The sequence below is a fragment of the Leptonychotes weddellii genome, chromosome 6 (genome assembly GCF_054177405.1).
Source record: "Leptonychotes weddellii isolate Sample4059 chromosome 6, ASM5417740v2, whole genome shotgun sequence".
Taxonomy (NCBI): domain Eukaryota; kingdom Metazoa; phylum Chordata; class Mammalia; order Carnivora; family Phocidae; genus Leptonychotes; species Leptonychotes weddellii.
The window spans coordinates 52,511,327-52,523,489 of record NC_138374.1 but is presented as its reverse complement, the minus strand read 5'-3'; the positions used below and the strand labels follow the sequence as shown (position 1 = coordinate 52,523,489).

General features: G+C 36.6%; 1 protein-coding gene across 2 annotated transcripts in view; it reads right to left on the bottom strand.

Moving 5' to 3' along the window:
• CTNNA3 (catenin alpha 3) overlaps positions 1–12,163 on the bottom strand; it is a 1,573,809-nt gene that overhangs the window by 1,524,681 nt on the left and 36,965 nt on the right. Inside the window, exon 1 of one of the 2 annotated variants that reach the window (XM_081824174.1) lies at positions 1,952–2,081. The exons of the other annotated variant lie outside the window; for it this stretch is intronic. The gene's annotated coding sequence lies outside the window, so the exon portion shown is untranslated. Of the gene's footprint in view, positions 1–1,951; positions 2,082–12,163 lie in introns of those variants that run through there. 2 annotated transcript variants of the gene reach the window in all.

Below are 12,163 nucleotides of genomic sequence, written 5' to 3'. Positions count from 1 at the left end.
ATGAAAACAAAAGCTTTGAGTATTTTCTTTGTTTTTTCACTGCCCTTTAAAAAAAATACCATTTCTTATTGATCTTGTTTTTAACAACAGAATTTTTAAAAAGGGAGCCCATTGATTGTCCGTGATTCAACATGTTAATTTGATTTCTGAAGATATCAGTAAAGATACTTAGCAAAATTTTAACTGCGACACTTCTGTTCTTTTTCAATACTCCTGGGCGAAAGCAATGAGTTTGCAAGCTTGTTCACTTACACAAGCTGGGTTTAGTATGGTGTGCAGTACGGAGCCCAGAGTCTCCAACACAGTATTGTATTTTGAGTATTTAAAGATCAAAGAACATTAAAAAGTCCTGTCTCTGAACTCCCTCCTCCTAATCAACAACTTATTTCCCAGTTAGATTGATCCAGTTAATTCTGACCTAACATAAGTTGAAATTCAAGCTAAATTTATCACTAAAATGAAAGAGTTGAAAGGAATGAAAGTAGCTAATCTCATTTAAAACAATCTATTAAAAAAAAATACTAGGACAAGATTCATAGATTCACACAAAATTGCCAAATATATTTTACTTTAAACATTGGTTTGATCATGTCTGTTTTAATATGCAAATATTTTACCTTATTTAGATAAATTCTTGTTGTTTCTAAAAAACTAAACCTCTTAAATCTTTCTTCTGAATTGAGTGATAGACGGAATCTTTTTCTGCTCCTAGAAAACTTGGAACCACTCAAGCCCACATAAATCAGTGTGGGGGTTAAAAGGGCAGCAGTTCTCCACTTTTTTCCCACCAAAACACAAGTGACATTTAAATTGTATTTAATATCCACTGTCCAACATACTCTCCTCACTCCGAACTGCCACCTGCAGTAAGGAAGACAGCTGGTTTGCATGAAATATCCGCGAAAGATTTCCGTAACCCTTGAATTTTCTCTCCCATCCATCTGTAATACACTAGTGTAATAAAACCATAGTCAAAACTGCTGCACTTTTTTGCCTCATTCCTGTTTTATATTCTCATGCTTGTTTTCCTTTCTTCTTTTACTCCACTTTTAATTTGTACTGTCTTGAGTTTCCTATAGCCTTGTAAGTCACCTTAAATCCTTTCTAGAAGAAGGAATAAACAAATAATCATTCCATGTATTTGCAAAAGCAATCTCTTCTTGTTTACATCAGACAAAGCCTTAAAACTTTAACTCCTTGCTGCCTCTTAACTAATCTTCTACTGTACTGAACACGGAACTATTGAAATCCAAGGTCTTTCTTTTTTGCTTTTATCAATGCTTTGTTTGAAGATATTTAAGGCTGCATAAAAAAAAATAAAGGAAAAGCATCTATGCACAATTTAAGTTTAGAGGCCCATGACAGAAATTAAATTGTTTGCACAAATAAAGACACTGCTTGCTACACAGCTTTAATGTGTGAAGAATGTAAAGTTTCCAGTTCCTTGCATATATGGTTCCTCAAATAGTAATGGCTCAGTTACACAACAGGAATTTTTAAATGCTCTGATGTAACACTACTATAGCTTGGGCATTGGCACATGAGCATTTGTTTTAGCGCTATTTTAAAAATTACTAATAAACACTCCAAATAGCAGAATTGAGCCTCTGCTCAATTGAGCCTGCCTGAGTTGTTGTGAAAGAAAAAAATGTGTAAGAGAATCACATTTTTATCTAGACCTGAAATGCCGGCTAATCTGTCGAAAAAGTAGACATTTATAAAATTGGAGCTTTCATAAAGTCGTTTAGAGTTTAGCGTCCTTAAAAGAAAAATTAGTTATAAAAGTAATAAATGCACAGCATAGTAGCTTCTATTCATCCCATTTTATAGAAATAATGTCCTTTTATTTATTTCCCCCAAAGTTATCTAACCAAGCAACAGATAATCTATAATTATAGGATTTGCCTTACACAGCAAAATTTGATCTTAAAAAGTTTGACACTTCACTCACCTACTGCAGGACAGAGTATTGCCCATATACAGATACTAAGTCAATTGTCTAAGCAATTTCTTGTACTTAGAAATTCAGTGCCACTATTACGGCCCACAATTTGGCTTATGATGCATCTGTAAGCAAACAGCCTGACAAGCACCCTAGTGTATTTCAGGATGACTGACAGGACACAGTGGCTCAAGCAGAAAGGGGGGATGGGTGCTCTTAAAGCAATATTCCTATGAAGAGTGACATCAAACAGCAGAATCAGACTTAAAATTATATTTTTCAAATTTGCAATGAAATAATGATATATTGTCCAGTATAAGCTTTTAGACATAACTTCTGTGTGCATTATATTCCCCAAACATTGTAAATTCCAAAGTAGCTTTAAGAATTTAAAACATTGAAAGAAAAATGTGAAACAGGCATGCTATATGAGACCTCCCTGAACTTATCAAACTTCTAAATTACTTAAGAATATTCCAGGGCGCCTGGGTGGCTCAGTTGGTTAAGCGACTGCCTTCGGCTCAGGTCATGATCCTGGAGTCTCTGGATCAAGTCCCGCATCGGGCTCCCTGCTCGGCGGGGAGCCTGCTTCTCCCTCTGACCCTAACCCCTCTCATGTGCTCTCTCTCATTCTCTCTCTCTCAAATAAATAAATGAAAAATCTTTAAAAAAAAAAAAAAAAGAATATTCCAATTATTTTAAACAGAAATTAAGTCAGGGTACCTGGAGAAAAGTAGTTCTTATCTCACCTCTAGATATTTAAATGCCAATCGCTCTTACAAAAGTAATTTAACTGATGAAAGTAAATTAAGTATCACAGTTGCTACCAGAAATAGGGGTAGGAGAGCCATGTAGTTTACCCCCTGCTTTTTTCCTTCCCTAAGGCCTACTTCTATGGTTAAAAAATAGATCAAAAGGAGTGCCTGGGTGGCTCAGTCAATTAAGCCTCTGCCTTCTGCTCAGGTCATCATCCCAGGGTCCTGGGATGAGCCCTGTTTCAGGCTCCCCGCCCAGGGAGGAGTCTGCTTCTCCCTCCTTCTCCTTCTGCCCCTCCCCCTGCTCGTTCTCTCTCTCTCTCTCTTTTTCTCTCTCTCAAATAAATAAAATCTTTTTTAAGAAGTATATCAAAAGATTAGGAAATTTCAATTATGGATAATTCCATATTAGTTTCACTTCAGAAAATATTTAAGTGATACACTGGCTTCAGTCCTCACATATATAATTTTTCCTATATTATTTCACAATATTCTTCACTGCTCAATCCTTTTTTATAGCAATCAGCCCTATTTTAAAAAAAAAAAAGAGGCTACTCATTTTTAAACGCAATCCCTAATTTAACCAGCAGAGGGTATCATTTGATTCTGAAAGCCCAATGTATCACATCCAATGACATTTATTTTTATACTTAAACTATAAACTGGGACACACCATCTCAACCTTCCTTATTAAATGTGTTTAGAAACGTCCCATTTTATTTTGCCCATATAAATTTGACTTTCATATAGCCCATATTAATGTTTAATACTTATCTGTGACAAAGTCTACCATTATTTCTTCATCTATCAGCTCAATCAGATGCATCCTCATGGTAGTGAAAGAAAGGCTAAGAAGTAACAGAATTTGGTTCAATGATCAGTGACTTTCCACAGCCCTAGATTTTTCTGGGGGGAAAAAAAGCAAACAAAGAAACAAAAACCCCGCATAAAGATTCCAAGTCCCATTAGAAAATCCAAAACAAATGCCAAAGAAAATAAAACTACAATACAAAATAATTTCTCTTCAAAATTACATATACATTTGTAAACTGTTTAATATTTTCTAAATGCTTTGCTTGCTATTTGCTATTTGTCCATTATATATTAGGAGCTACAGGCTAATTTTAGAGGGTAGGGTTCCTGTTTTCACAGCATTATTATATTTCTCACGAGCATACAATGTTATGACTAACAAAGTCCTCATACAAGCTACAAATTCCTTATTTTACAACTTCAATTTGGAAAAGCATGAACATTGATTTGCCTGATTTACTCTGAAAATAAAGATTTTACCATCTAAATAGCCAAAATTATTAACTACCACAAATTTATCTTGACTGAAGATAAAAATTTCCTATGCTTCTCTGAAGCTATTATCACAAACATTAAGTTTACTAAGTTAACTTGGCAAAAATAAAACAGATCTAAAGGCCCAAAGAGTGATCTCTCTTTTCACACTCCCAGACTTACCACTAATGACACATCCTTTACGCTCAAGTATTAAATTTTCCAAAGAGAAAAGAAATAATCATTCTCTTCCTCAATTGTGATTCAAAATAGGAAATTATAGCTTCTTGTCCTTTAGAAGAAAATTACATTTCTGATACTTAAAGCAAGTGTCGAGTTCCTCACTCTATAAAATTATTTTTAATAACTGGATGTGGCAGTTTCTTTCCTCATATAATAACTAATAGTAGCCATGTAAAAATCATCTTTTACACTTGGAAATAAAGTATAACATCTCTTCAATTGCTACAGATTCTTTCAGGAAATTTTGTTTCTTTAATTTTCTGAACTGATACATCCCCTATAATATAAAAGAGATACTTAGAATTATTTCTCAAATTAACTTATAAGATATGCCTCCATAAGAAAACTGAAAAGTCAATTTTGCAAGTAATTTGCTCATCCTTTTTGCCAACCATCCAAAAAATCTAAAAACATCCAATTTTAGAATATACAGATAACTTTTTTGTTTTCATCTAACTACTTAATTCCACTTTACTTTCCAACTGTGAGTTTGGTTCCTGACACAGCCTCTCCTGAAGTATGTTTCATTCAGCAATTTTTGGTTTCCCCAGGTGCCTTAAGAACCTACGTCTAAAGGCCTTGTTAGTCTCAATTCCATTTGTGGCTAAAAAAAATTTTTAAACAACAATGCATGGGGTGAGGGGAATAGACCCTCTTTAAAATAATCCTTCTTACTTTTAACAAAAATGCCTCCATACATTTTATGTTCTATTTGAATTTTCAATATACTTTCTATATTTAATTTTATTTTTTGTGGGTTTTTTTAATATACTTCATTTTATATTGAAAACTACTTACTGTTTCCCTAAACTACAGTAGTGGGCTCATAAGAAATAATATTCACACCAATGAGCAAGCTCTGACTCTGACATACATTAGGTATGATGAGTTTGAGGTCTGAGAGGCATGTGCAAATGGGTTATGTCCCATGGGCAGCTGACACGCAGAATCCTGAGGCTCAGGAGAAAAATCAAGCCTAGAAATAGAGATACGGTAACTATGCATCCATGTTACGCTCTAAAGCATGAGACTACATGAGCTCTTCCAAGGTTCAGAGCAGAGGAAGATAAAGCAGAGCCAAGGATAGTACTTTGCAAAACAAGTACCCACTAGGAATAGGAAGAGAAGGAGAGAAATGAAAAGAACAGACAGAAACACAAGAAAACTGGGTTCAAATTCAAGCTCCACTTCACTCTGCTTGCCCATGTCTATGTTGATCCCTTTTACCCTGTTTTTCCCATGTTGTGAAATGAGACCTAGAAAGTAGCTATGAAAAAGAATTGCTTATAAAAATTACCCATATAATTTAATGGAGTGCTACGTACAGTGCTAAATAATTCACCAATTAGTCACTGTTACTATGTGGAAAGATACTTTTCTCTTTGTGGAATTCTACTTTTCCAAGGCAAAAATGCCATTGAATTTTAGAAGGCTGCTGAGAGGTAGCAAACAAATTGCCTATCTGATTTAAAAATGGATGAAGAGTCATTAAGTCCACACATTTTTATTTAGCAATTGAACCCATTTCACCAAGGGAAGTAATCTTCCCTTGTAGATATCCATGATAATAATTTATAATTAGGTAATAAGGAAACATATTATAAAATGAAATAGCTTAAGATTTGCTTCCAAAGTTTTAACAAATGCTTAATAGAGAAAATGAAAGATACAGTAACACAGGGGCGCCTGGGTGGCTCAGTCGTTAAGCGTCTGCCTTCGGCTCAGGTCACGATCCCAGGGTCCTGGGATCGAGCCTCACGTCGGGCTCTCTGCTCTGCTGGAAGCCTGCTTCTCCCTCTCCCACTCCCCCTGCTTGTGTTCCTGCTCTCGCTGTGTCTCTCTCTGTCAAATAAATCTTAAAAAAAAAAAAAAAGATACACTAACACAATTAATAACTGATCTATGTTTATTAGAGGATTAGATACGGGATGGTGAAAGGACAGAATACTGAACTAAAAGCAAAAGAATGGCAGTAAGTAAAAAATAGAAACCTCTAGTGTCTTGTTCCCACATAAGACTTACGGAATCATGCCAACAGGCTTCATTCCAGAGCAGACAGCCAGTCACTCGCCGAGGCTGCATTAGAGCGAGGGGAAGGAAATCCTTTCTCCCACTCTGCTTCCAAAGATAATAACAGAAAACTAGAGAATGATGGATTTCACTACCAAGAGGCCATGTTTATATTACTCATGTCCCCCATGGGGTACTCTAAAAGTTAAGTCTACTAATCTTGCATTATAGAGCAAAAAAAATATATGTACAAAGACAAAGAAAATCAATTTTGCAAAACTCATAATATCCCTAAATAGTCCAAAGAATACCTGCTATACTCACTAAACTTAAACTATAATATCATTGCTATCCGGCCTCCAATTGTACTGAATAGAATAAAGCTCACCACAGGTAAGGTAAAATAATCAAATTCAGTCATAAACATAGTGATTCACATTTCTTCAATTCTAAATAATAACCATGCCCAACAGACTGAGTAACTCACACACACATGCCCCAAACCATCCCAGCCTTTTCTGTCCTGGATCTTGAAAAGAACAGAATTAGATTGACACAATCAACCATGATCCTTAGATAAAGTTCAACTGATGGAACCAGTCTGTGAAAAGCCTATTTTATTTTATTTTTTATTGTCATAGTCTATATCCCTTGCTTCAGTTCCATTCCACTCCTCCCTTCCTATGGGCATCCACTGCGTAATAGTTAATGGATGCCCTTTTGATCAACTTTCCATAACTCTTTTGATGTACATCTTTATAATGATATATACTTTTCAAATTTACACAAACAGTATTGTACTTCCTCTCTCTTTCTACTTTTCTGTTTCTGTATCTCTCTGTTTCTGTCTCTGTCTCTATTTCTGTCCCCCCCTTTGTTTTTCTGTTTCTGTCTGTCTCTCTCTCTCTGTCTCCTCCTGCCCCAACATTATGTTTTCATGGTCTATCATGTTGAACTATATATATATATGTGTAAAAAAATAGAGAGAGAGAGAGAGAGAGATATATATGGTAAATACCACAGTTTAGCTCAGGCAACACAGAGTCCAACTCTCCCTAGCCTTTCACAGCAATGGAAGCAGGACATTAGATTTCCCAGACTTCTCTGCAACTCAGAATAACATGTGACAGAATTGTGGCCTATGAAGTGACAGCAGATGTCTGCTGAGATGTCTTCTGGCGAAGCTTTTTCTTTCCCTATAAAAAGGGAATCAGATAATGTTGCTATGATCCTTGGCCTCTCCTTCTCCTACCTCTGGTATGATGCCTGGACATAAAGCAGTGCTACTGCAAAGCTGAAGAGGAAAGATGACAGAGCAAAAGTATAGAAAGAGCTCAGGCCCTTGATGTCATCAGCTCTGAACTTCTTACCTACAGATTTCTTGTTATTTGAGAAAAATTAGTTCCCAATCAATATAATTCATTTAGTTTATTTTTCATTTATAGCATTCTATCAGATGCATTTATAATGTATTTTATCTGTCCATATCCCTATTCAAGAACATTTAGGTAGTATCCAACTCTTTGCTATAGGAAACAATGCTAGAATAAACATTTCATACATGCTTCTTTGTATACACATGCAAGAGTCCCTCTAATGTAAACACTCTGTTATGGGCTGAATTGCATCCTCCCCACAATTCATGTCTCTAATTCTAACTCCCTATTCTTTAGAATATAACTGTATATAGAAATAGGGCCTTTGAAGATGTGATTAAGTTAAAATGAGGCCATTAGGGTGGGCCCTAATCCAATATGACTGGTGGTCCTAGGACACAGACCCCCAAAGGGGGGTAATCACGTTGAGGATATAGCAAGAAATAGCCATCTGTAAGCCAAGAAGAGAGGCCTCAGGAGAAACCAAACTTGCCAACACCTTGATCTTGGACTTCTAGCCTTTAGACTATGAGAAAATAAATTTCTATTGTTTAAGCCACCCAGTCTTTGATACTTTGTAATGGCAGCCCTAGCAAACTAATACAATTCGGAAGTAGAATTTCTGGGTCAGAATGTATTTGAGCAGTCAATTTCAACAAATATTACCAAACTGGTCTCCAAAATACCACGACCAGAAGAACATGTGAGTTCACATGTTCCTATCTCCTCCAGTGCACAAGATATTGCATGACATTTCAACTTCTGCCAACACAGGAAGTACAAAGTGGACCTCATTATTGTTTTAACTTAATTGCATTTTTTATTACCAATGTCATTGGTGATCTGTTTTGGGTTGACTAGATAGCCATTCACGTATCCCTTCTGTGAATTACTTACCTGTACTTTTTACCCATTTTTCTCCTAGGCTGCCTTTTTTTTCTCACTGATTTCTAAGAATTCTCTACATATTCTATATATAATATTTTGTCAGTAACAGTCCTTGAAAATATACTCTCCCTGCTTAATATGTCTCTCTTTGTATCCATGAACATTCTCCCATCTGTATATGAAAGTTCCATTTGTTTCACATCTTTACAGATACTAGGTTATTACCATACATTCATTTTTACCAATATAATAGGTCTGATAAGGTATCCCATCATTATTTTAATCTGTATTTACCTAGTAACTAGTGAAACAAGCTAAATATCTTTTCATTTATCTATTGGTCATTCCAATATTCTCTTCTGTTAATTACTTTTCCCCTTATCATTGACCCATTTCTCTATTGTTCTTTTCCTTATTAATTTTTTAAGAATTCTTTATAAAATCTGGGGTGCCTGGGTGGCTCAGTCAGTTAAGCGTCTGCCTTTGGCTCAGGTCGTGATCCCAGGGTCCTGGGATTGAGTCCTGTATCGGGCTCCCTGCTCAGTGGGGAGTCTGCTTCTCCCTCTCCCTCTGCCTGCTCATGCCCTTTCTCACTCTCTCTCTCAAATAAATCAAATCTTAAAAAATAATAATTCTTTATAAAATCTTATACTAAATCATTTTTGTTTAATGGTCTATGAGTTCCTATTCCCATAATAATACTACATAACAAAACACCCTAAATCTCAGTGGCACAAAACAACATTTACTCTCTTGCGCATTTTAAGGTTGGCTGGTGGTTAGCTTGGCTAATCCAAGATGGGCCTGGCTGGGCTTACTCCAAGATGCAGTTTTGGAATCCAAATCTGTTGTACATGTTTCTCATCCTTCTTGGACAAGTAGACTACCAGGAGCATGTTCTTCCCATGGCAACAATGAAAATACAAGAAGGGCAAGTGGAAAAATACAAACTAAAACTACTTCCCAATTGCCAGACTGACAGGGAGTCCAGTATCTCTCTTATCCCTCAAATTGTTCAAGAACTCCAGGGGCCTCTTGACCCCCATACCTCAGAGACAGAAAACTAGAGAATATGATTAGAATACAAGTGGGCCCTGTTGAAGGCTGCTAGTGTTCTGCTCCCAGCACACAGCTGACTGATGAAAACTGATCCCCTGAAGTCCAGTGTGACCTTTTTGCCTGCTGCACTCTTGCCTTTGCTGCTACAATTACTGACATTGGCCACAGTGATTCTTCAAGAAAGAACAAGCTTGCTCCCTCAGAGGTATGGCATGACATCCACGCTTACAGCTTCAGTTTACCAAACTGCCTCCTTCTGCCTCCAATCACTCACAAGCCAAAACAGCCTCTCCTACCAGGTAATGCAGGCCACAAAAAGGATTCTAGTTTAAGGTCTTTGATGTTCTTTCTTACTACATCCTTTCTTATCCAGGACCAGTTCAATGCATTAAAAAGTTTCTAGTAATAAACACACTGTAAAAGAAGGAAGTCCAGGTCTTCATTCTTTTCCTCTCTGAAGGCCCCCAGACTCTACAAATTTCACCTCCAAGTAGAGAATCAAATAATAGGAATAAGAGAATAGTTGCCCCAATGGAGGGGCACCTGGGTGGCTCAGTCATTAGGCGTCTGCCTTCGGCTCAGGTCGTGATCCCAGAGTCCTGGGATCAAGCCCCACATCGGGCTCCCTGCTCAGCGGGAAGTCTACTTCTCCCTCTCCCACTCCCCCTGCTTGTGTTCCCTCTCTCGCTGTGTCTCTCTCTGTCAAATAAATAAATAAAATCTTTAAAAAAAAAAAAAAAGAGAATAGTTGCCCCAACGGATATATACCTCCTGTAACCCAGAAATGTACTGAGATTTAAGAGCGAAAAGATTTAAAATTTAAGAGAGAAATTCTGTAATTCAAAGTTGATAGTGATGAAGCTCAAAGAGGATATACATATCTCACTTATGACAAACACCAAAAAATCTCATATTTCAAAAACAAGCAGACAGAAAAAATCCAAAATTAGAAGACTATATAACGTAACAGTAAGACAATGTCGTAAAGATACAAAGGGAAATTATTCTCAAAATAAAATTTAGAATACATCTACACTGTGTTCTCAGTGAAATACCCAACACATAAATTCTAGGACAGAAGTGATGGGGAGACCAAGTAAAACGAAAAGAAAATTGAAGTGAGAGGTCAAAATCAAAAGAAACCTAGCAAAGATTTAAAATTTTTAAAAATCAGCAAAACCAAAAACACAAATTAACTTAAAAATCACAATTGAAGAAATCACTCCCCTCCTTTATCAGCTGCCTCTCTATCAGCAACTTCATCAAAGAGCAAAAGAAGCAAGGAATAGAACCACTGCCCTGGACTTAATTCTTACCAACAAAGAGAAATAAGTTAGTGAAGTGGAAGTGACAAGAACCTTAGGGAAAACTGAACAGATCACCTTAGAGTTCATTACAGTCAAGGAAGAAAACACAAGGCAAAGTAAGACAAGTACTTAGATTGGTTAGCAGTTCAGAGGAAATATAAGCATGTTCCAGAGCCAGAGATCCTAAAATGAAAGATAGGTCAAAAAATAAAAACCACTACTGCAATCACATGAGGAAAATATGGGAAAGTACATATGCAAATATAACTCAATGTGGTATACAAGGAGCTTTCTAAAGAGCTGAGATTTTTAAAGGACATAAAAGAGATGAAGGAAGAAGGGAAAGGTTAGAATGAACAAATCAGTATAGTACTGGCTTATTAAAAAAGTGGACTAACCCTAGGATGAGCAAAGACTTGTGAAAAACACTCAAAACAATACAAAAACGTTAGGTTGTATTTGAGAAAGAAGGACAGAAAGGTACAACCGCTGGCCCTCCACTCCCAGACAGAGTTCATGATCCTGACAAATAACAGAGAGGAAGGAAACTTAAAATATTTTGCATTTGCTTTCAACCTGTCTACCAAGGAAAATGCTCTTTACAACAGAAAGATTGTGCCAACAGTCTTGAGAATAAATTAATAAACAAGACAAAAGATAATGAAGGAATGTTTAACTGTTTAGATCAATGTCCATTTCCAGGTGTAGTCTATTGAACAGGGTTTCTCATTCTCACACTACTGACATTTTGGGCTGGATAATTCTTGGTTGTAGGGGGCTGTCCTGTGGGTTATAGGATATTTAGCAGCATCCCTGGCCTCTACCCATTAAACACCAATAGCACCAGCCTCCCGGTTGTGATAACCAAAAATGTCTCCAGACTTTGCCAAATGTCCCCTGGGGAGCAAAAGTACCCTGGGTTGAGAATCACTATATTACAGAGCAGTGAAAAATTTGCATGTATCATCACAGAATTATTGTTTGCATCTTTGAGTAAACATGGCATTGAGAACTGACAGATGTTGTCATATATCAGAAACGTAGGCTCTATACCCTACGACCCAGCAATTGCACTACTGGGTATTTACCCCAAAAATACAAATGCAGTGATCCGAAGGGGTACGTGCACCCCAATGTTTATAGCAGCAATGTCCACAAGAGCCAAACTATGGAAAGAGCCAAGATGTCCATCGATAGATGAATGGATAAAGATGATGTGGTATATATATATATATTTATTATATTATGCAGCCATCAAAAAGAAAAAAAAAACAATATCTTGCCATTTGCAACAAC